The sequence below is a fragment of the Schistocerca nitens genome, chromosome 4 (assembly GCF_023898315.1).
Source record: "Schistocerca nitens isolate TAMUIC-IGC-003100 chromosome 4, iqSchNite1.1, whole genome shotgun sequence".
Classification (NCBI taxonomy): domain Eukaryota; kingdom Metazoa; phylum Arthropoda; class Insecta; order Orthoptera; family Acrididae; genus Schistocerca; species Schistocerca nitens.
The window spans coordinates 290,791,077-290,814,209 of record NC_064617.1 but is presented as its reverse complement, the minus strand read 5'-3'; the positions used below and the strand labels follow the sequence as shown (position 1 = coordinate 290,814,209).

The 23,133-nt window shown below is 47.7% G+C and overlaps 1 protein-coding gene and 1 pseudogene across 4 annotated transcripts in view; both read left to right on the top strand.

The window, feature by feature from the left end:
• LOC126253585 (rab11 family-interacting protein 4) overlaps positions 1-23,133 on the top strand; it is a 968,661-nt gene that overhangs the window by 392,260 nt on the left and 553,268 nt on the right. The gene's annotated exons all lie outside the window — the stretch shown is intronic.
• On the top strand, positions 18,840-18,957 carry LOC126253860 (5S ribosomal RNA; annotated as a pseudogene).

Sequence of the window (23,133 nt, the reverse complement as noted above, 5' to 3'; positions counted from 1 at the left end):
TCTCCAGATGTCTCACCAATTGAAAACGTCTGGTCAATGGTGTCCGAGCAACTGGCTCATCACAATACGCCAGTCACTACTCTTGATGAACTGTGGTACCGTGTTGAAGCTGCATGGGCAGCTGTACCTGTACACTCCATCCAAGCTCTGTTTGACTCAATGCCCAGGAGCATCATGGGCGTTATTACGGTCAGAGGTGGTTGTTCTGGGTACTGATTTCTCAAGATCTATGCACCCAAACTGCGTGAAAATGTAATTACATGTCTGTTCCAGTATAATATATTTGTCCAATTAATACCCGTTTATCATAGGCATTTCTTCTGGGGATAGCAATTTTAATGGCCAATAGTGTATAAAACGGCAGTGCATTGGAGGGGCTGTCCTATGTACGTCGAATATTCAAATATATGCTGACTCCACAGTCATTAGAAATTTCACGAACCTTCCAGAAATCATAAATACCAGTTAAACAATAATTGATCGTTATCAGGTTTAAACAGGTGACCCGCAGCACGACAGCCAGCAACGCTAACCAGTACACCCCGTCCCTGCACCACACGTTGCTGCAGTATTAATAGGAGCCCCAGAAGTTTTGCGGATGATGCAATTATCTGTAATGAAATGCCGTCTGGAAAAAAGGCTGTACAAACATCCCGTTTAATCTTGGTAAGATTTTAAAAATATGGAAAGATGCGCAACTTCTTTTAACGTGAAGAAAATTAATGAGTCACAGCTGAAGTCAGTCAGTTCATACAATTACATGGTGTAACAATTTATGGGGATATGAAGTGGAATGATCACATCGGCTCATTCGCAGGTGAAACAGGTGGTACACTAAGGTTTACTGCTAGGATACCAACAAAACGAAATTAGTCTGCCGGCCGCTATGGCCGAGCGGTTCGACGCGCTTCAGTCTGGAACCGCGCGACCACTACGATCGCAGGTTCGAATCCTGCCTTGGGCATGGATGTGTGTGATGTCCTTAAGTTAGTTAGGTTTGAGTAGTTCTAAGTTCTAGGGGACTGATGACCTCAGATGTTAAGTCCTACAGTGCTCAGAGCCATTAGAACCATTTGAAATTAGTCTACAGAGGAGGTGCCTTACAAAACAATCGTGCAATCGATCCTAAAATATTGCTCAAATTTATGGAACATCGAACTGATGTTTGTACGAGCTGTAAATAAATAGTTCCAACCCTTTTTATATTCGTTATTTAGACTGACGTTATTAACGTGTTCCATAATTCTGCAACACATTGACGTAGATACACACGCCTATAATTATGTGATAATTATAGGCGTGTATATCTACGTCAATGTGTTGCAGAATTATGGAACATGTTCTGTGCTTAAGCATTATGACGGTTTTGGAGAACGAAAATCTCCTCCATAAAAATCAACACGGGTTCCGCAAACACAAGATCTTTCCGATCTCAGCTGTTCGTCCAGCACCCAGTTTCATACCTTGTTCTTTGACTTAAGGGAGCCATTTGATACAACTCCGCACTGTCTTTTTGTGAACAAAGTACGAGCTTACCGATCATCGGACGATTTGTAACTAGATTCTGCACTTTCTAACAGACAGAACTCAGTACGTTATTCTTAACGCGACGAAGTAAACGATGCAGAGGTAATTCCTGCAGGACCCCAAAGGAGAGTCATAGGCTCATTACTGAAAATGATGTAGTGCACAACGTCGGTAGCTCCATGAGGCTTTTTGCAAAAGATGCTGTTGTCTGTAGGATGGTGGTACAGCCAAAAGACTGCAGCGAACTGGATCAAGAACTTTGAAGGATCGATGAATGGTGGAGCGACTGGCAGTTGACCCTCAACGTAAATAAATGTAACGTATTGCGCGTACATAGGAGAAGAAATCCATCATTATTCGGTTACGTTGCTGAAGACAAACGCTGGAAACAGTAAAATACCGACGAGTAATCATTCGGACTTTAAATTGAATAACCACATACAACTAATTGTACGAAAAGCAGATTTAAGGCTGAAATTATAATTCATCCACGAAAGAAGTGGCATGCAAAACAATTGTCGGACCGATTCTTGAGTATTACTTATCAGGCTGGGAACATCACCAAGTAGAATTACTAAAAAATCCAACCAAAAACTGTGCGTTTCGTCGTCACGGGATCGTTCAGTCGGCTCGAGAGAGTTACGGAGCGCTCAACAAACAGTAGCGGACGCTGCGAAAGAGGCTTTGTGCGTCACCGAAAGCTTTACTGTTGAAATTTCGAGAGCGTACGCTCGAAGTAGTGTCCCAGCACATATTACATCTTCCAATATGTGTCTCGCGGATGATCACAAATATAAAATCAGAGTATTTAGAAAATTAAAAACCGCATCTGTCTCAAACATTGACAGTATTGAAACTTCCTGGCAGATTAAAACTGTGTACCGGACGGGCTTCGAATCCGGAACTTACCGACTGATCGCTATCCAAGCACGACTCGTCACCCGCCCTCGAAGCTTTACTTCCGCCTCATCTTCTACCTTGCAGGAACGAGTCTCGGTCCGGCACATGATTTTAATGTGCCAGGAAGATTCGAATCAGCACACGTTCCCTGCAGAACGAAAATTATTTCTGGAAACAGTCTCCAAGGCTGTGGCTAAGCCATATCTCTGCAGTATTCTTTCTTCCAGTAGTGCTAGTTCTGCAAGGTATGCACGAGAAATTCTGTAATATTTGGAAGACAGGTGACGAGGCACTGACGAAGCAGAAGCTGTGAAGGGGTGAGGGAGGGATCGTGAGTCGTGCTGTAGAGCACTTGCCCGCAAAAGGCATAGGTCCCAGGTTCAAGTCCCGGTCCCGCACACGCTTTTAACCTGGAGGAAGCTTCAAATCGACGAACACTCCGCTACAGATTGAAAATTCGTTCTACATTGGCAATATTGGCTATTTGGCTTTGTGATGATTATGGCGATGAAGTTTCTTCAGTCTTCGGTATATGACAGTGGTGAGCCGTTCACCATCATTGTTATATACAACTCCGTCAGAGGAGGAAGGCTAATTCGAGTGAGAGATGGCGTTGGATACAACACAAAGACGAGTAGTCAGTTCACCAGTTCGGTTGAGCAGATAAAATGTCGAACTAACAGGCCGTCTGCTGAAATCATGATCGTGGCGTGCTGAGAAATGTAGATAAGCGTAAACTCCCTCCACAGGCCCTGGCGGGTCCAACAGTATCGACCCACCACCGCGTCATGCTCTGCGAATGGCGACATTGGATGCGGTATGGTGGGACGTGGGGCTAGCCCGCCGCTTTCCCGGCCGTTGCCAGTTTTCCTGACCTGGAGCCGCTTCTACTTGGCCAACTTGCTCATCAGTTGGCATCACGAGGCTGAGTGCACCCCACTCCAGTCCACTCGTGTCCTCCGCATGGCAGTTAGCCGCGCTGACCCATCACCTGCAGAGGAGGGCAAGAAGTGTAGATGCAACTCACAATACCGCTACCGCGATGATTACGGCCGGCTCGAATTGTGACAAGAGGAATATAGTGTGAAGACGTTTCTGAAGCGCCTGAGTGGGTAGGTGTCCCGCATAACTGGTCTGATTTGTAGGTTGCGTGCAATGTAGGCGTTTGCTCAGGGAGTGACGCCTACAGAGCTCGCATCAAATTTGTCGTTTCATCCTGACAGCCAAGTGTGTAATTCAGCAGTCAGCTAGAAGTGAAGGAATGTATCTAATTGTTGAATGTTTGACAGCTACCATCGAGCGTAGTTTAATTGCTCGGCGAAACAATTTGTCTGTACTCGTCATAAATTTAAACATCCGTATAATTCGTCTTCGACAGTTAATTTTGTATTGGTAGTGATGTGAAATATATTTTCTAATTCAAATCTGAAAAAATATCGTTGAACAGGTGAAACGTAAAAATCTATTGAAAAAGGTCAAGGAAGCTATTTGCTATAATTAGAGACAAAATAATAGCAGAGTGGAGAAAACTAAGAAGCATAGAAGTTATAATGTACTCGGGGAGCCGGTTATTATATTTAATATTAGATCAGATTACTTCTTTGGAGTCAACACGCCCTTGGGTCCTCTGAAAACAAGTAAGGTCACCCATCTGTGCAGAAGGACCTGAAGAACGAAACCTTTCTGGCTACATACTTATCAAAGCGCTATAAAATCAACAGCTAAGAGCCTTCATATCTTTTTAACTTCGTAAAAAAAAAAGGCTAAAGAAAGAGAGAGAGACACAGAGGACTAAACCAACAAATATTACCACCGCATTAAAGCTGCCCTCAAAGCGAAGGTTGGTTTGAACACCACAGTGTTCTGCTAGGCATGGTCCCGTTGGAGGTGATGTCCCGTTTCCTTCCTCCGACCTTTGAGCGGACTTGCCCATTCATTGGGTAATCCTACAGGTTAACGCGAACGCTAAGCTACGGTACAAAGCGGCATTTTTCACATTAACAAATATAGCCAGAAGTAAAGTACAAGAGAACTGGCAGAAGAAATTCCATGGGCTGCCCAAGTATCGAACCAACCGACATTTCCATCCGTAATCTATCACATGACCACCGAGTCACAAACCTCCACACCCTACACTGGTTATGTCGTAAGGGACGACCAGTGACACGTTTTATGTACACCACCATCTTGACTAATACAAAGGAGCATATTTGTTTCAGACCGCAGACTGGTTTAATGCAGCTCTAAACACAAGTCCGTCCTGTGCAAGCATTCACTCTTTTGGACATGCTTACTTTAGCTATCCTTTGGTCTTCCACTACGATTTGTACCCCCACCCACTTTCCTCCATTACCAAACAGATTATTACATGACGCCTCCATATATTACATTTCATCAGCTGATCCCTTATCAAGTTGTGCCATAAATGTTTTCTCTCCTCAATTCGCTTCAGTACATCTTCATTAGTTTGCCAGTCGACATATGTAATCTTTATCTTCTAAGGCACCACATTTCAAAAGCTTTTTTTTCCTCTACAGTGTCTACTAATGGGAATAGAGTAGTAACAAATCAAAAGCTTGAGTGTCTTTAATAGGCGGTAAATCTATGTGATCGTGTCATCTGAATTAGAATGACTTCATTGAAAATAGCATTAGTAATTATAGCGCGAAGAGCATTTATAGAGCCCCCTTTTCTTCTCTCCAGTTACGATGATGACTACATCGCTTAGTAGAGATTCCGGCTGCCTCAGTATCTGTTGTCCAGAAGCATTTCGTAACCCATGTACGTCCATTGATACTAGCGTTTTTTAGGAAATACTCTGTATTTGACAATACCAAATTTGTAAATAATGACATTCGTTAACAGATGAATGACTGATAAATGCAGTAAAAGAAACCTCGCTACATATATAGCTGCGAGACTGATAAACCTTAAGCAGCGAGCCATCTGTTGAGCACAGTGGAGAGCGCTGACTCGTAGTTTCGCCGTCTCCCGTAGAGCGGCGCTGTCATAGAAAGGCGAGCAAGCAAAGCAACATCCACTCAGTTTGCGATTCCGCCACGGTTTTAGAGCCGCACAGCTGATGGAATGTAATATGTGGAGGCATCATGTAATAATCTGTTTGGTAATGGAGGAAAGTGGGTGGGGGTACAAATCGTAGTGGAAGACCAAAAAATTGTTTCAGTACTTTGTTTATTTTATACAGGCCCGGATCTAGGGATGGAGGGGGGAGTGGAGGGTGCAAACCGGGGTATCTGCACCTGGCGGCAATTTCAGTGTGCGCTAAATTCATATTCTCGAGGGAAAAAAAGGGAAAAAAACCTTGTTTCACGAAGCGCCTAGCATCCAGTGCACATTGGTCTACCGATTATTCATATGATTTTGAAACAGATGCCAGTTGGTTTTTTAACATTTTTGAACGCATTATAAGTTGATTTCTGAACGAATCATAGGTTGATTTTTGAATGCGTGCATATTGTACGTGATGTCTACCAGGGCAATCCCCGTCGCATCTAGAAATAAAAATTCTTCCCGCAGACAAAAGGGGACGGAGCTATAGAAGCTGAACCGAGCAAACCCGAATGTGTGAATGCCAATCCCTGTTTGTTTATGTGGGTGACTGGCTGTGCGAATGATCAGCGTTGTTACAGTTATTAGCGAAATCCGTAGATTCAGATTCCAGAGTGGAAATAAACGACTAACAGAAGTAAAACTTAAGAAAGATTACATTTTTTCTTGGTGTTTCCTAGAAAATGAAATTTTGACGGAAAATTTTGATTGGTCGCTAGTCTCCTATTGACAGCGGCTGTAAGTTCTATTCTCGGAATAGCGCGGAAGACACGTTGTACGAACACGTAGTAACACCTAATCGGGTAATAGACGCTCGATAACTGAAGGGGTGATTGTGGTAGGGATAATGAAGTTAACCGGAGAATAAGTTTTGACAATTGCAGAAACAGCTACAGAATTAGTGATGACAAGATTGTTTCTTAGAACGAGGAAGGAGAAGAAACGGGGTCATCTCACAAAACATATGGAAGAATACGGCGATTCCAAATTTATATTAAAGTTTCCTACTACTACTACTTTTCTATCTCATGCTTGAGACACTGGAGCATATGAATGAAATGTGGAACTATTTCCTAACAAAACTTTTTGCCTGTGGTAGGCGTAGTAGGCATTTGATATTGGTACTTCGTGAATTATATTTTGTAGTGTTATTTATGCAAATGAAGTACATAAAAATGACGATTTGTGCCAAAATAGTCTCGCTTATTTAGCGTGTGTTACAATTGCTGCAATATTAGCAAGGTCTCTTTAGTTTTATCCAGCAGACAGAGACATAATAGACGTAACCAAATCGAGAAACCACATCAGTCTTGGATACTATTCGTATTAACAGATTCTTTAGGATTAGACGACGAAATTTTGATTTTTCATGTAGCAAAACGTTTGACGAACTTAGATGAGGTAATAGATTATTTCTCAGAAAGCTGTAGCAAGATTAGAGAGAAAAAAATGGTGTGACGTAAGGAGTGAAGAAATATGTACGGTCTTACTTGTGTCTTGTCTTTACTGATTTAAGTTTCATATATTTAATTTCATGTCAAAAAAAAAAAAAGAAAAAGTTATTAGCTAATACGCAATAAAGACTGCCAATTTTCTGAAGAGTTCTTATTCTCGTCGTCACAAATAATCCCATCCAGTATTAATTGTAAGTTTTTCTAAGAGGGTAGGATGTAAAACGTGAGAAGAGACGTGGCACTGCACTTTGGCACACTTAAAAATAACAGGCCTTACATTTCCTCAAACATATATGTTTTACTTAACGAGCTCTTCAGAAAGATGTGCGCTGCAAAATGAACATATTTTCGAAAAATCAATTTTTTGGTTTTACGTGTCGTCGCAATTTCTGCTGGTAAACTACACACGGGAAGGGCGTCGGCAGAAGACTCCTGCGCCAAACGCAACATAATTTAATTTCAGTTAAATGATGAAAGTGGATTGCTTCATCAGTTGTAAGTAACGTGCGACACTAGGCTATCATTTTTTCTGGTACATTTTGTCCAACAATTAAAAACCTTGCGTCTACCAGTTTTGAACAAGGTTTCCGTTGTTTACTTTGATTGTAAGGCATCAGCATCTACAAGTACATCCGCAAACCACTGTGAAACGCGTGGCAGAGTGTGCCTCCCATTGTTATCAATTATTTGGGCTTCTTTCCTTTCCATCCTGTCTATGACTTGTCGACGGGACCTTGAACACTATTCTTTCTTTTCCCTTTCCATTCATGTCTGTGCGCGGGAAGAGCAATTTCTTAAAGGCCTCTGTGCACATTGAAACTAGTCTGATCTTCAAGATCCGTATGGGAGCGATACGTACAGGACTATTGTATATTGTTAGATTCCTCACTTAATACTGCTTCTTGAAATTACTGTCTCTAAGCTAGTCGTAGGTTGTGTTCCAAAAATGAACAGCATAGAGGCAGAAGTGATGACACTTTCTGCAGGACCTGACCATCATTTTGCAGGACAATGCTCAAGCACGTACAGTGCAAGCTGTTACTGATTTGTTTGACTGATGGGACTACTAAGTGCTATACCACCTACTGCACTCCCCTGACTTAAGCCAACGTAAGTTCATCTCGATTTGTAAACTGAAGGAAACACCTCACGGCATTCGCTTCAGACGTGCTACAAATTCGTCGGGCAATAGACCGCGCCGCTCGAACTGTCAACGCAACTGACACTGCTAAGAGTATCCTACGACTTCCACATCGCTGGCAACGGGTTATACACAATGCTGGTGACCACTTTGAAGGTCAATAAAACTTTGAAAGACGTATCTATTTTGTACGAACTGTAAAATAAATAGTTCCAATCCTTTTTATATTCGCTATTTAGACTGACGTTATTAACTTCGTGGAGTATTTTTCGATCCCAAAAACAAAAACTATCTTAAATTTATTTACTTCTATGATTCTCTAAAATGTTGTTCTATTACGAAAAATCAATCTCTGTTAAAAGAAAACATAATCTTACTACCAGCAATTAAGGCTCTTGGATCAACACTGGCCTCTTGAACAGACTTCTTGGAATTAAAAGGCGAAGAAAATCTACGTCAACAATGTTCAGAAACATGTTTTGGGATCAAGTACGTCATGATCAATTCAGTAAACTACAGAGAAAAATAAACAATGATTCTGAATAAAAAAGTCGGTGGGTAGACGAAGGAATCAACTAACCACTTACTTTCGTTCGTCACAATTGAGACTCGCCTTTTTGTGGATGGAATGCATACTGCACACGTATTTTTGGCATTTAGAACATGTTTTGGTACTTTGTGTCTATAAGGCGTGGATTTGTTGACATCGTGACAGTTTTGACTGTTTGGCTGACTCGGTCCCGCTTGAACTTTTCCTGCAGATTCGTCGACCCTACTATCACTTTAAACAAATTTGTCCATTGTAGTCAGTCAGTACGTAGAAAAATTTCTAAAACTGATTTACTTTCTTTGATATTTGCTTTTATCAATACCATGCCGAGTTGTTTTACAAAATCTCGATGCACCGTCTAGGTATTCATATTTGTAACCGTCTTTTGCATAAAAATAGCAAGACTGTCTTACGGTTTCTGGGTTTTCCTCGCGAACATTGTCTTCTTCTGCCTCTTCATTGTCCTCTGTCTCACTATGAGCTTCATGATCAGATACTCTTGTTTCAATGTCACTAAATTCGGCTGCATCTCGAAAAGAATATGCTGTCTCCAATGAGCGAGCAGTCTGCACTAGCTAATAAGAACTAAAAAAAATTGAGCAACCTTCAAACGTTGCTCCATTCTGGCTAAAACAGTTAAAGACAATTTGTGATGACATAACAAAAGTAACGTTTATCACTTCGTGTGGTGATTTCGACTTTAACTGGTGTAACTTCGGTAACTACGGAAATAATGATCGCTTCCCACGGTTCGCGCTCCCCCCCCCCCACCCCTCTCCCCCCTCCCCCGTCGGAGGATCGAGTCCTCCCTCGGGCACGAGTGTGTCTTGTCCTTAGCGTAAGTAAGTAAATTTAATTTAGCTGAAGTAGTGTGTAAGCCTATGGACCAATTGAACCGTGGATTTATCTTCAAAGAACATTCTTAAAATTTTATTTTATTTACTAGCGATTCATCAAGAACACTAACACATTTAATCACACTAGGTGAGCGTGGAAGTAGTTGCCAGGGACTAACTGATGAAATCAAAAGCAAATTGCTTTTAACAAATGGGAATTTTATTCCTAAAAACGGTTTTTTTAAGAAACAGATTTAAAATTATAAGCAGAAAGCACCCTCTAAATATCAAGTTACAATTTATTCAGAGGCAGAAAGAAACAAATTATTGAGTGTATGAGCTTTCGGGCAGAGAACCTTGCCGCTCCCTTTTGACACGGCCGTAGTCACGACCGCTCACAACAACCTCTGAAAGACTACACAGGTGCAAATCTGCAACACACCAGTTTACCTTAAGGTAAAAGTTTTAACAATTCACACAAGCACACAAACTATGCATCCCGTAGGTGGGATGGAAATGGTACAAAACACTAAAATTAAAAGTTTAATGGTTCAAATGGCTCTGAGCACTATGGGACTCAACTGCTGAGGTCATTAGTCCCCTAGAACTTAGAACTAGTTAAACCTAACTAACCTAAGGACATCACAAACATCCATGCCCGAGGCAGGATTCGAACCTGCGACCGTAGCGGACTTGCGGTTCCAGAGGTTCAAATGGCTCTGAGCACTATGGGACTTAACATCTATGGTCATCAGTCCCCTAGAGCTTAGAACTACTTAAACCTAACTAACCTAAGGACAGCACAAAACACCCAGCCATCACGAGGCAGAGAAAATCCCGGGCGTGGGAAGCGAGAACGCTACCGCACGACCACGAGATGCGGGCTTAAAAGATTAACTTGCCACCGAAGGTGCAACTTGATTTTAACTTCTAAGAAAAGTCTTAGCGTGTAAGGGTGGCAACTCTATACACTGAAACTACCATTTAAAGAAAAGCTCATGAAATGCAATCTTATATAAAATTATACAAGGTTGGCCAAACGAGTTAACGTGCTCTACAGTACACATATACCTCCTCTCAAGATGATAGGCAAGATAAAAACATATTCCAGGAATTAGGCCGTTACACTCCAAGCAATAAATTCGTTAACACACCGAATCCGACAAACATGACAGAGGCAGCTCCAAACCGACCGACAATCTGACCGACTTCCAACAGTCAGATCCAACTGCACAAACAACAGAGAATATCGGCTGATGTTGAGTAAACCAAGATACCTACGCCTTCTAAATAGGTCTCAACAAGATCAAGGCATCAAACACCACTCAAGACAAGTTTAAAAGAATACAGAAAATACAAGTCACAACTTCAAATCACAACGGAAGAAGTCTGCGGGTTCCACAAATAACGAACAAATCGTAACAGTCGAGATTTAAAAGGAAGTCACTAATTACTCAACTTGAGGATCCTGCTTCGGAAGAAAGCGAAAAGTCGCTCTCGCAGCTGGCGCCTCCAAATGCAACAGCGGCCGCCAATAGCCCCGGCCTGGCTTCGCGCTGTGGAGACTACGTCGCTGCTCAGTTCCAACGAACCAACAAGGTGCAACCACATCCCGACTCGGAAAATGGTGTTCGTCTTGAGGATCCAAGACGACGTCGACTAAGACGACCGGCCGAGCAAACGACCAACGGCAGCCCTCTTTCGCCGACAGTGGTCCCGGCGACTACTAACACCATAGCCCGCGTCTCGTGGTCGTGCGGTAGCGTTCTCGCTTCCCACGCTCGGGTTCCCGGGTTCGATTCCCGGCGGGGTCAGGGATTTTCTCTGCCTCGTGATGGTTGGGTGTTGTGTGCTGTCCTTAGGTTAGTTAGGTTTAAGTAGTTCTAAGTTCTAGGGGACTTATGACCACAGCAGTTGAGTCCCATAGTGCTCAGAGCCATTTGAACGATTTGAACTAACACCATACGGACCCGACTGTTGCCGGCTGCCAACTCTTCCCCGACTGATCATGGTGTCAGTGCTCAGCAGACCACATGTCGCCATCCGACGACCAGCCGACCGGTCGACCAACAGCCTCCCGTCTGCGTCGACCACGGTCCCGGCTCGTACTTGCACCGTGCGGACCTGCCTGCTGCTGACTGCCAACCCGTCCAACCGCGGAGTAACGACGAACCCGACTCAGTCCACAACCCAACAGCGACTGAGAGCCGACTAACATGCGAGTGTCTGTCTTCCGACTGAATCTGTCGACTCACTGTACCGACTCACAGACTGACCCAGACAGACTGGTTAGTTTTTTGTTTTTTTTTTTTACTTTATTGTTATTTTAACACCTGAACAATCAGGTAGGCTGGCAGCGGCATGCTACGCCGCTCTTCAGCCATAGTGGTGACAATAACAGTACAAGAACGGAGAATTAAAATGAACAGAGTGATGGGCAAAAAATAGTGGTCACAGATACACAAAAAACACGGAGCCGTTCACACGCGACGATAACGACACTGAAAACACGTTGACACGGCGCACACAACACTCATGAATGCGACGGCACAAGTGAACGCAGAAGCGGGACGGCGGACACTAAAAACACAGAACGACGTCACACACACGAGACACAGGTGGCGATGATCTCCGGCGCGTGAAAGTCCACGTAGCGTGTGCGAGTCCGGGGACCTGCCAAGAGGGGAAGAAGGGTGAGGGGCGGGTGGAGAGGGTGGAGAGGGGAGAACATAGATGCCAATGGCTGAGGAGATGGGAGGAGGAGTAGGACAGGGGAGGGGAGGCCTGGGGGAGGAGTGGGGAGAAGGGGAGGAGGGATGGAGGGTGCCCAAAGGAACAGATATAGGAAGAGGGAGGGAGGATCAAAGTTGGTAGGAGGGGTAGATGGAGGGGAGGAGGACATCATCAGGGAGGGGGAGCTGGCGGAAGCCACCTTGGGAGAGGGTAAGGAGGGTGGAGAGCTGGAGACCGGGTGGGACGTGGGAATACAGGCGCGGCAGCGGGCGGGGGTGGGAGAGGATCGGGGAGACGAGCGGGTGAGGAGGATCGAGTTTACGGGAGGTGTACAGGATCCGTATCCTTTCAAGGAAAAGGAGGAGGTGGGGGAAGGGGATGAGATCGTACAGGATCCGCGTAGGGGAGGGGAGACAGATGCGATAGGCAAGGCGGAGAGCATGGTGTTCAAGGATTTGGAGGGATTTGTAAAAAGTAGGGGGGATGGAGATCCAAGCCGGATGGGCATAACAAAGGATACGGCGGATGAGGGATTTATAGGTGTGGAGAATGGTGGAGGGGTCCAGACCCCACGTACAGCCGGAGAGGAGCTTGAGGAGACTGAGTCGGGAGCGTGCCTTGGCTTGGATTGTCCGGAGGTGGGGAGTCCAGGAGAGGCGACGGTCGAGGGTGACGCCAAGGTACTTAAGGGTGGGAGTGAGAGCGATAGGACGGCCATAGATGGTTAGATAGAAACCAAGGAGGCGGAAGGAAGGGGTGGTTTTGCCTACAATGATCGCCTGGGTTTTGGAGGGATTGACCTTGAGCAACCACTGGTTGCACCAAGCGGTGAACCGGTCAAGATGGGATTGGAGAAGGTGTTGGGAGCGCTGTAGGGTGGGGGCAAGGGAAAGGAAGGCGGTGTCATCGGCAAACTGGAGAAGGTGGACGGGGGCTGACGGCGGCGGCATGTCCGCCGTGTACAAAAGGTACAGAAGGGGAGAGAGGACGGAGCCTTGGGGCACACCGGCGGAGGGGAAAAAGGTGTAGGAATCTGTGTTATGGATGGTCACATAGGAAGGACGGCGGGAAAGAAAGGAGCCGATCAGACGGGCGTAGTTAATGGGAAGGGCGAAGGTTTGGAGCTTGAAGAGGAGACCGGAATGCCATACGCGGTCATAAGCACGTTCGAGGTCCAGGGAGAGGAAGATTGCGGAGCGACGGGAATTAAGCTGTTCGGAAAGGAGATGAGTGAGGTGAAGGAGAAGGTCGTCGGAAGAGAAGGACGGCCGAAAGCCACACTGGGTAACGGGAAGGAGGCGGTGCTGGCGGAGATGCTGGTGGATGCGTCGGGTGAGGATAGATTCCAGGACCTTGCTGAAGACCGAGGTAAGGCTGATGGGACGGTAGGAGGAGACGGCGGACGGCGGTTTGCCAGGTTTAAGGAACATGAGGATACGGGAGGTTTTCCACAGGTCGGGGTAGTAACCGGTGGACAGGACTACATTGTAGAGCCTGGCCAGGGTGGAGAGGAAAGAGACAGGAGCTTCACGAAGGTGACGGTAGGTGACACGATCGTGACCAGGAGCGGTGTTGCGTTTTGTGCGGAATGTATCAATGAGATCCTGTGTAGTGATAGGGGCATTGAGTTCCGTGTGTGCAATGTTGTCCAAGTACTGGAAACCAGGAGCGAGGGGAGGGACAGAGGTGTCAGTTCGATCGCGGATATCCGGAAAGAGGGAGTAATCGAACTGGGGATCATCGGGGATGGAAAATACATCAGAGAGGTAGGAGGCAAAGTGATTGGCCTTACTAAGGGTGTCAGGGAAAGGGTGATCATCGTGGAGAAGAGGATAATAGAGGGAGGGTTTAGTTCCGGTAAGGCGACGGAAGGCCGACCAGAACTTGGACGAGTTGATTGGTAGGGTAGCATTTAAATGGGTGCATGTCTGTCGCCAGTCCCGGCGTTTCTTAGCCGCGAGCAAATTACGAATGTGTCGCTGGAGTTGCCGGTGGCGTTCTAGTGTGTCCGGGTCACGCGTGCGGAGGAAGGCACGGTAGAGACGACGGGATTCACGGAGGAGGAGGACGGCCTGTGGGGGTAAGGTAGGACGGTGGGGGTGGACGGCGACAGTAGGGACGTGGGCCTCCACAGCCTCAGACAAGGTCTGCTGGAGAAAGGAGGCAGCATGGGTTACATCGTCAGGGTGGTGGTAGGTGAAGGGGTGGCTATCCACCTGGGTGGAAAGGGTATCCCGGTAGGCATTCCAGTTGGCACGGGAATAGTCATGGACGTACTTAGGGGGAGGGTCATTACGAGGGTCGGGGCGGGGGCGACGACCGTCTGAAATGGTGAGGAGGACAGGGAGATGGTCGCTACCAATAGGCTCCAGGACATCCACCATTATGCGGCCAAGGAGGTTGGGGGACGAGAGGATAACATCAGGAGTGGAGTTGGATTCGGGACGGGTGTGCTGGGGGATGGGGATGAGGTCGCCTTGAAGGGAGGAGAGGAACCAATGCCACCGCCATAACTGGGCAGCGGAACGACTATGGATGTTGAGGTCGGCGGCGATCACGTAGGAGGAGAAGGTAAGGTCGATGTGGGAGAGGAAGTCAAAGGGAATAGGGGCGTTAGGCCGGACATAGATGGTGGCGCAGGTGACGGTAAGGCCGGGGAAGAAGAGACTAAGGATCAGGTGTTCAGTGGGGTCGGGAAGGAGAGGTTGGAGCCGAACGGGGATCTGGCGGTGGCGACCAATGGCAACTCCGCCACGCGCAATTGGTAGGGGATTATCAGAGCGGTGGAGGAGATAGGGCGAGGTGTGGATGGAGTGGTGGGGTTGGAGGAAGGTTTCATTGAGGAGGAAGGCATCTACGCGGTGGATGGCAAGGGTGTGCAGGAAGAGGTTCTTGTTGGCGGGAAGGGAGAGGATATTGTTGAAAAGGATACGTTGCTGTCGCGCCATGACAGGGATTTAGACGAGGGTGTCAAGATGGGAGAAGGTGAAATGGGCCTGGTTGTTGGAGTAGGTGGCGTACATTTTGAGTTGGAAAATGGAACGGGCAGCGAGGGAGATCTGTTGGAGGGTGTGGGGGCGCTGAAAGGGATGAACATTCTGAAGGACGATGGTGAGGAACCTGATGATGTCCTCAGCGGTGGGGGGGGGGGGGCGAAGGGAATTGCCAGGAGGGGTGGGGGCGTCCAGAGGACGGACATGTACAGTGAGTTCAGGAGTGGTCGGAGGGGGTCAGGCCCTACACTTTTGGGAGTAGGTGGGATGGGGGAGATTGCAGGTATTGCAGGAGGGAGGGGATTGAAGGTTAGGGCACTGCCGGAGGAAGTGCGCTTGCCTACAATGCGGGCAGGTGGGGGCCTCACGGCACTCAGCTGTTGGGTGTGCATTATAGCGCAGACACCTCTGGCAGCACAGGGATTGAGGAGGGGAACGGGAGGGGTCGACCTTGTAGCGCTGGTTGAAGAGGAGGGCACCCTCCTTCAGGAGACGGTCAATGGAGGGGGCGTCCTCGGAGAAAACCCGTATAAGGCGGGTGGGGCCGGCCGAGTTGAAAATGCGGCTGACCGCCCGCACCTCCAGCGTGGGATGCGCCTTGAGCTCCGCCAACACCTCCTCCTCCGTGATCGACGGACTGAGCTGAGTGATCACGGCAGTGAGGGTCGGCGGGCGACATGGGGGTTGGGGTTGGCGGGTAGGAGATGGAGAAGGAGCAGGGGTGAGGGAGGCGTTGGGGCCAAAACGGGTGATGGGGAGGCGGGAGAGGATGTCAGTATGGAGGGTTGGGCTGGGGGAGGAGATGAGAACAGAATCCCGTCTGGGAGTGAGGAGAGAGATGGGGGCACCAGGGAAGTGTTGGCGGAGGAGGAGGGAGAGATTCCAGGCCTCGAGAAGGGAAGGATCAGGGCGGGAGAGGAGGTATTTGTATAAAGAGGGGGGGAGGAGGAGGAGGAGGCGGAGGGAGCAGGGCCAGTTGGGGAGACATCCATGGCACCCTGGGGGGGGGGGGAAGGAGGACGGGGCGGGGTCTTTTTGGGAGCGGAGGAGGTGGTGGTGCCACTAGGGCGTTTAATGGCGGCAAAAGTGCGGGTGGTGGTATGAGGGACGGGAGCTATAGGGAGGTGGTGGGAAGGGACAGGTCCCGGCGTGGACGCAGCAGTCGGCGCCGGAGATGGTGAAGGCGACGGCGACGGTGACGGTGGCGGCGGTGATGGCGAAGGCGATGTGGAGAGCTGGGCATGGACAGTGGCCCGACGGGCCACCACCCTAGCTGGAGCTGCAGTGACAGACTGGGGGAGTGGGGGGAAAGGATCAGAGGGAGAGGAGCGGGAGGAAGAAGCTGGAGAGGGGGCGACAAAGAGCGAGGGCGAAGGGAGAGTGAGAAGAGGTGGGATGGAAGGAGGGGGGTGTGACTGGGCACACCATGTTATAGTGGTGGTGGCGGCGGAAGGGGAAGTATAAACTATGGCTGTGGTGGTAGTGGTGGCGGTGGTGATGCGGGCGGACATGACGACAGGGAGAAACAAAAACGCACAGGACGAAAAAGAAAGGACACAAACTGGGGACAGACGAAGACAAAGACGGAGACGGAGGAAGACGAAGACGGACGAAGACCAGGGTCGGACGGCGACGGCGACGGCGGGTGGCAGGAACGCAGCAGCTGCTGCTGCTGCTGCTGCTGCTGCTGCCGCGGACGGGGCCGGGGCTGCTGCTGCTGCTGCTGGCTGGCTGGCTGGCTGGCTGGCTGGCTGGCTGGACCGCTGCTGCTGCTGCTGCTGCTGCTGCTGCAGGAGGACTGGCTGGCTGCTGCCGGCTGGACCGCCGCTGCAGGCCGGGACCGGGACCGGGACTGCTGCTGCTGCTGCTACTGCTGCTGGTGGACCGCTGCGGCTCTGCTTGGCTGGCTGGCTGGCTGGCTGGCTGGCTGGCACCTGAAAAACCTAGCACTTCGATTAGTGCTGGAATGGCACAATCGAAGGGCGGTAACCTTGCGGAGTACCGCCGGAGATAGACTGGCGAGCTCATAGCGCCTCTTAAATGCACGTGAACAGGCAACCTTTCCCCTTTCCCACCAGAGGGAGACACCAAAGCTGCGATTGCCACAGCGGCGCCACCGCCAGAAACGGAGGACGACTGCTTCATACTACGCGCTGCGGCGCGCTCTTCAAAACAACAATTTTTACCACAGCTCACCGATGACCTCAGCAGTTTGACCCCACAGGAACTTACAACAAAGTTCCAAATTTTCCAATGGTCGCTGGTTAGTAGGCGCATGTAGTATGCAGAAGTACGGCCAATACTAAAATTACATAGACGAAGAGTGGCAACGTTACAATAGCAATTTAATTGCAAACAAAACAGTGACGCGATGGGATAATAAACTAACCCACGAATGCAGTTCAGAGTTAAATCCCTACTCACAGTCACTGCGCTAGTTGGATTACTGACAGCACATTAGAACTTAATTCCATCCGTACTGGCAGTTTTTTTTTTTTTTTTTTTAGTCTGCCTGGTGTTGATTTATCTGTGTTTGTTCCTTTGCCTTTCTACTTCACAATGACATCAACAGTTGACTTGAACAATTTCAGAAGGGTTGATGTGTCCCTGGTGGATATGTTCCTCAGGTGACACCTAATGACTAGTCCACGGTGGAACTCACTGACCTCTCCTGAAGCACCTACTGTGCTGTTACTGCTTCCCCATTGGAAACACAATACTCCCCGCCTCCTTTTATACTGGCTGGTGCGCCTCTTCTGACATCTAATGATCAATTTCACTTCACTTAGGGGTCTCCAGATACGTTTTTCTTTCCCATGTGAAGCTTAAACGATACTAGAATCAGTCAAAAAGTTATGCGTCCTACTTCTGTCTGCTTAAATGAATTTTAAGTCAAAAATTCTAATTTTGCACTATTACGCAATGGTTCTTTTCCAATCCACTGGAATAGTAACATTCTGCTGCGGCAGATGACAGTACTGCAGTCGCTTCCAAAATAGCCGACATTGATGTCCGTGTTACACAGCGTTCTGTGGTAGAATTCTAGAATGCAGAAGGTGAAACGTCCACTCACAATCATGAAAGACAAAAATATGTACGGTGATACAAAAGTGAATATCACCACTAGTAGGCGATGGGTTTGTCGCTGTAACGAAGCTGAAGGGCAAACATCGGTAGCTGACATGACGCGGAGCGGCAGGCCAGTGACTGCAGCGACTCCACACAACATTCAGCGGGTGGGTGACATCATTCACTGTGCCCGCCGGGTGATCTGCGTCGCATTACCTCTCCATGAGTAAACTGGGAAACAACAAATCTGGATGACTGGCTCTGGGTCTGAATCCGAATCTGCCGAATACGAGTCCAATGCATCATTGCCCCCCCTTTTTTTTCTTACCTTTGCCAACACATCAGGGGGAGGGGGTGTTGAAACCCCAAAACCCCTCCTCTGGTTAAGCCCATGATAGTAGATAAGTTTTGGTATTTGCACAGCAAACTAAGTATTTGCACAGCAAACTAACTGACAGCGTTCGAAGTAGAGAGGACAGAAAATGCAGACTAACGAAAGAAAACTGGAGTGTTTTGGTATCCTAAGAAATTTTTTGAAGGTATTTTCCTGGAGTGTTGCCTTATACAGCCAACGGCCTTGCCGCAGTCGTAACACCGTTTCCCGTCAGATCACCGAAGTTAAGCGCTGTCGGGCTGGGCTAGCACTTGGATGGGTGACCATCCGGTCTGCCGAGCGCTGTTGGTAAGCGGGGTGCACTCAGCCCTTGTGAGGCAAACTGAGGAGTTAGTTGATTGAGAAGTAGCGGCTCCGGTCTCGTAAACTGACATACGGCCGGGAGAGCGGTGTGCTGACCACAGGCCCCTCCATACCCGCATCCAGTGACGCCTGTGGGCTGAGGATGATACGGCGGCCGGTCGGTACCGTTGTGCCTTCATGGCCTGTGCGGGAGGAGCTCAGTTCGGTACAGTTGCCTTATACGGAATTAAAATATGGACGGTAAACAGTTGAGACACGAAGAGAATAGTAGCTTTTGAAATATGGTATTGCTTTATTAATAACAAATTTCGTAAGTTTCTTCCAATTGAATCTCTAATAAGTGCACACACCCAAAACCTTCGAACATTGTTCCTTAACTACATACTTCTGTTCGAAGTCTACATTTATTAATGGTGTTATGCCATTTACTGTTCAGAACTGAGGCTGAAGACCACAACAACACCAAAGGGAACTAGAAATTAGTGAAAGAATAAATGGGGTAAATGAGTGCTGTCGTAAGTTCTACAACGGGAGTTCACGGTAGCCGGCCGAAGTGGCCGTGCGGTTAAAGGCGCTGCAGTCTGGAACCGCAAGACCGCTACGGTCGCAGGTTCGAATCCTGCCTCGGGCATGGATGTTTGTGATGTCCTTAGGTTAGTTAGGTTTAACTAGTTCTAAGTTCTAGGGAACTAATGACCTCAGCAGTTGAGTCCCATAGTGCTCAGAGCCATTTGATTTAGTTCACGGTACTGAAACAAATTCGCCGTAATCTCTCGCTAATTGGTGTCCAAGGATGTCGGTGACCTGCTACCAGTAAACTGTGCCACTCGCATTTAGACGCTTTCAGTCTCGCTCACTGAGACAATTGCGGTGGCAGCTGTAGGTGGCCAGGTCCTGGCCGAGGAGAAAGTAAACAAGCTGCGAGACATCGGTGCCACTGCGGTGGGAGAATCAGAGCGTGCGTGGGACAGAGGCAGCTCTCAGCACAGCACCAAGGGAGCTCAACCGTGAAAACGCGCGTGCAGCTTGCTGCCACGCTACGCCGCGTCACTCTAGGAATGCTGCGTGTTGCTGCTGCAGGAGCACGAACGACCTGCCAGCGGTGTCTTATCAGTGTAGCGGCGTGGAAAGAAGGTACTCCGTATGTCTGGAACGGTTGACAGTAGTAGAGGTCAGAATTCCTCATGTTACGAGGGTCAGTCAAAATGTCCCTTTTTTGTTATGTGCCAAGATTTTTCGAAAGCAACTATGTAAGTTCAAAACCACAAGACTGGCGATTAATTTATGACTTTTCAATATAATCATCGTCCATTTCCACAGTTCTTTAACAAGGGCATATATTCCATTGTGCTAAAACGTTCTTCCTTCCGAAGGCGTTGAAGCACGGACGTTTTCATGGCCTCCTCATCTTCAAAGTGAATCGCACGATGAGATTCTTTTAGCACCCCGAACGAATGGAAGATTTATTGTGCCAGGTCAGGGCTGTATGGGCAATGAGGCAAGACTCCCCATCCCATTTTCACAATCTGTTGAGTGGTATGAGAACTGGTCAGTGGTCTTGCACTGCCATGCAAAAGACCATCTGACACAGCTTTTGTTGGGCGATGTAGCTGCAGACGTGCTTTAAGCTGTTTGACGGTTCTGACGCATTGGACAGAATTTATTGTGCATCCCTGATCAAAAAAATCAACCGTAACCACACCCTCTGCATCCCAAAATACTGTAGCTATAAGTTACCCTGATGATCGTACAGTTTTGAATTTTTCTTCTTCGTTTTCTGTGGCGCATTCCGTTGACTGCCTCATTGACTCTGGTCCGCAGCTCGTGGTCTCGTGGTCGCGTTCTCGCTTCCCGAGCACGGGGTCCCCAGTTCGATTCCAGGCGGGGTCGGGGATTTTCACCTGCCTCGAGATGACTCGGTGTTTGTGTTGTCATCATCATTCATGAAAGTGGCGAGATTGGACTGAGCAAAGGTTGGGAATTTGTACGGGTGCCCCACAAAACCAAACATCATCATCATCTTTGACTCTAGTTCAAAAAAAGGAACCTATGTTTCGCTTCAGGTCCCATTTTTTTTCCCTCCAAACGGAAGCCGTCAAAGAGTTGGAAGACAATCTTTTTTATTTGTTAACAGAATATTCCGTCAGTTCTTGGTAGAACAACATTATAATAAATGAAAAGCACCAGTCTGTTTTGTTCTACAATATTACTTTTATTGTTGACCGGTTTTCGGCTTACAAGGCCATCTTCAGACATTTACTGAGTATTATCAACAAAGAAGTTACAGTGTTTGCAAACAAAATTGGAAGAGAAGTAACACGTCTAGACTGAAGTAGAAACATACAGTAAGTAACATCTTTGGCAGTGTGGTGGTAATGCAGTGAAAAAGTAAAAATTAAACAGTACATAAATAACAATGGAGTAGACAGGAAAACCTGTAAGACAGAATAGGAATAGCATGCCTACATAAGTTTCTATTAATAATCAAAACTAATAAAATAAAATAAAATTAGTACTAGACAAGGCTACTTCAGGAGGTCTGAAACATGAAGAGTGATAACCAAACCTATTTACTACAGAATACATAAGGAACAGTCAATGTTGTTTGCAAACATTGTAACTTCTGTGTTGATAATACTCAGTAAATGTCCGAAGATGGCCTTGTACGCCGAAAACCAGTTAACAATAAAAGTAATACTGTAGAACAAAAGCAAAGTGGTGCTTTTTTATTTGTTTCTTTATTTCTGGTCGGTTAACATTCCTCCTAGCCAAGTTGCACAGACCTTACAGTCTTCCAGTTGTTGAATAATCCTCATCACACTGCCTTTACTGAGGGAGGTAATGCGACACAAATCATTTGCAGTCACCCGGCGGGCACAATGAATGATGTCACCCACCCGCTGAATGTCGTGTAGTGTCGCTGCAGGCACCGGCCTGCCGCTCAGCGTTACGTCAGCCAACTATGTTTGTCCTTCAGCTTCGTTACAGCGACGAACCCATCGCCTAACAGTGCTGATATTCAGTATTGCATCACTCACGTCACCTAATTCCGCCGATGGTTTCTTAAAAAGCCCTTCCTTCCCCTCCAATAATAACAAATCCCAGCAAAGCTCCGTCTCTAATGACCTTCGCTGGCGGGGCGTTTGTTTAAAGCGCTAATGGAAAAGGAGGATCAGATCCTCGTCTGGCCAGACAGGTTTGTCTTTATACTGGATCTCTCACATGCTACGATAAACTGATCAGCCAGAAAATTATGACCACCTACCTAATAGCCGGTACGTCCACCTTTGGCAACGATAACAGCGGCGACGCGTCGTGGCATGAAATCAACGAGGCCTTGTTAAGTCGCTGGAAGGAGTTGGCACCACATCTGCACATACTCAAAAAATGGTTCAAATGGCTCTGAGCACTATGGGACTCAACTGCTGAGGTCATAAGTCCCATAGAACGTAGAACTACTTAAACCTAACTAACCTAAGGACAACACACACATCCATGCCCGAGGCAGGATTCGAACCTGCGGCCGTAGCGGTCGCGCGGTTCCAGAATGTAGCGGCAGAACCGCTCGGCCACCAACGGCCGGCCTGCACATACTCACAGGTCACCTAAGTCCCATAAGTTCCAGAGAGGGGGCTATGAGCTCTGACGCCGCGTTCGGCCACATCCCAGAACTGGCGAGTTGGGGGCCCTATACATCAACTGGAACTCGCCACTGTTTTCCTCGAACGACTTCATCACACCCCTAGCCTTGTACACGGCGCATTACCTTGTTGAAAAATGCCGCTGCCATCGGAAAACATGATCGTCATGAAGGGGTGTAAGTGGTCTTCAACCACTGACGATACTCCTTGGCCGTCATGCTGCCTTGCACGAGCTCCATTGCACCCATGGATGCCCGAACGAATGTTTCCAAGAGGATAATGGAGCCGCCACCAGCTTATCCACGTCCCGCTGTACAGGTTTCAAGGAGCCGTTCCCCTGGAAGACGACTGATTCGTTTCCTACATCGGCATGATGAAGAAGTTATCGGGATTCATCATACCATGCAACGCTCTGCCACTGCGCCAACGCCCAGCAGCGATGGTCTCGTGCCCATTTCAGTCGTATTTGCCGATGTCGTGGTGTTAACATTGGCACATGCATGGGTCGTCGGCTGTGGAGGCC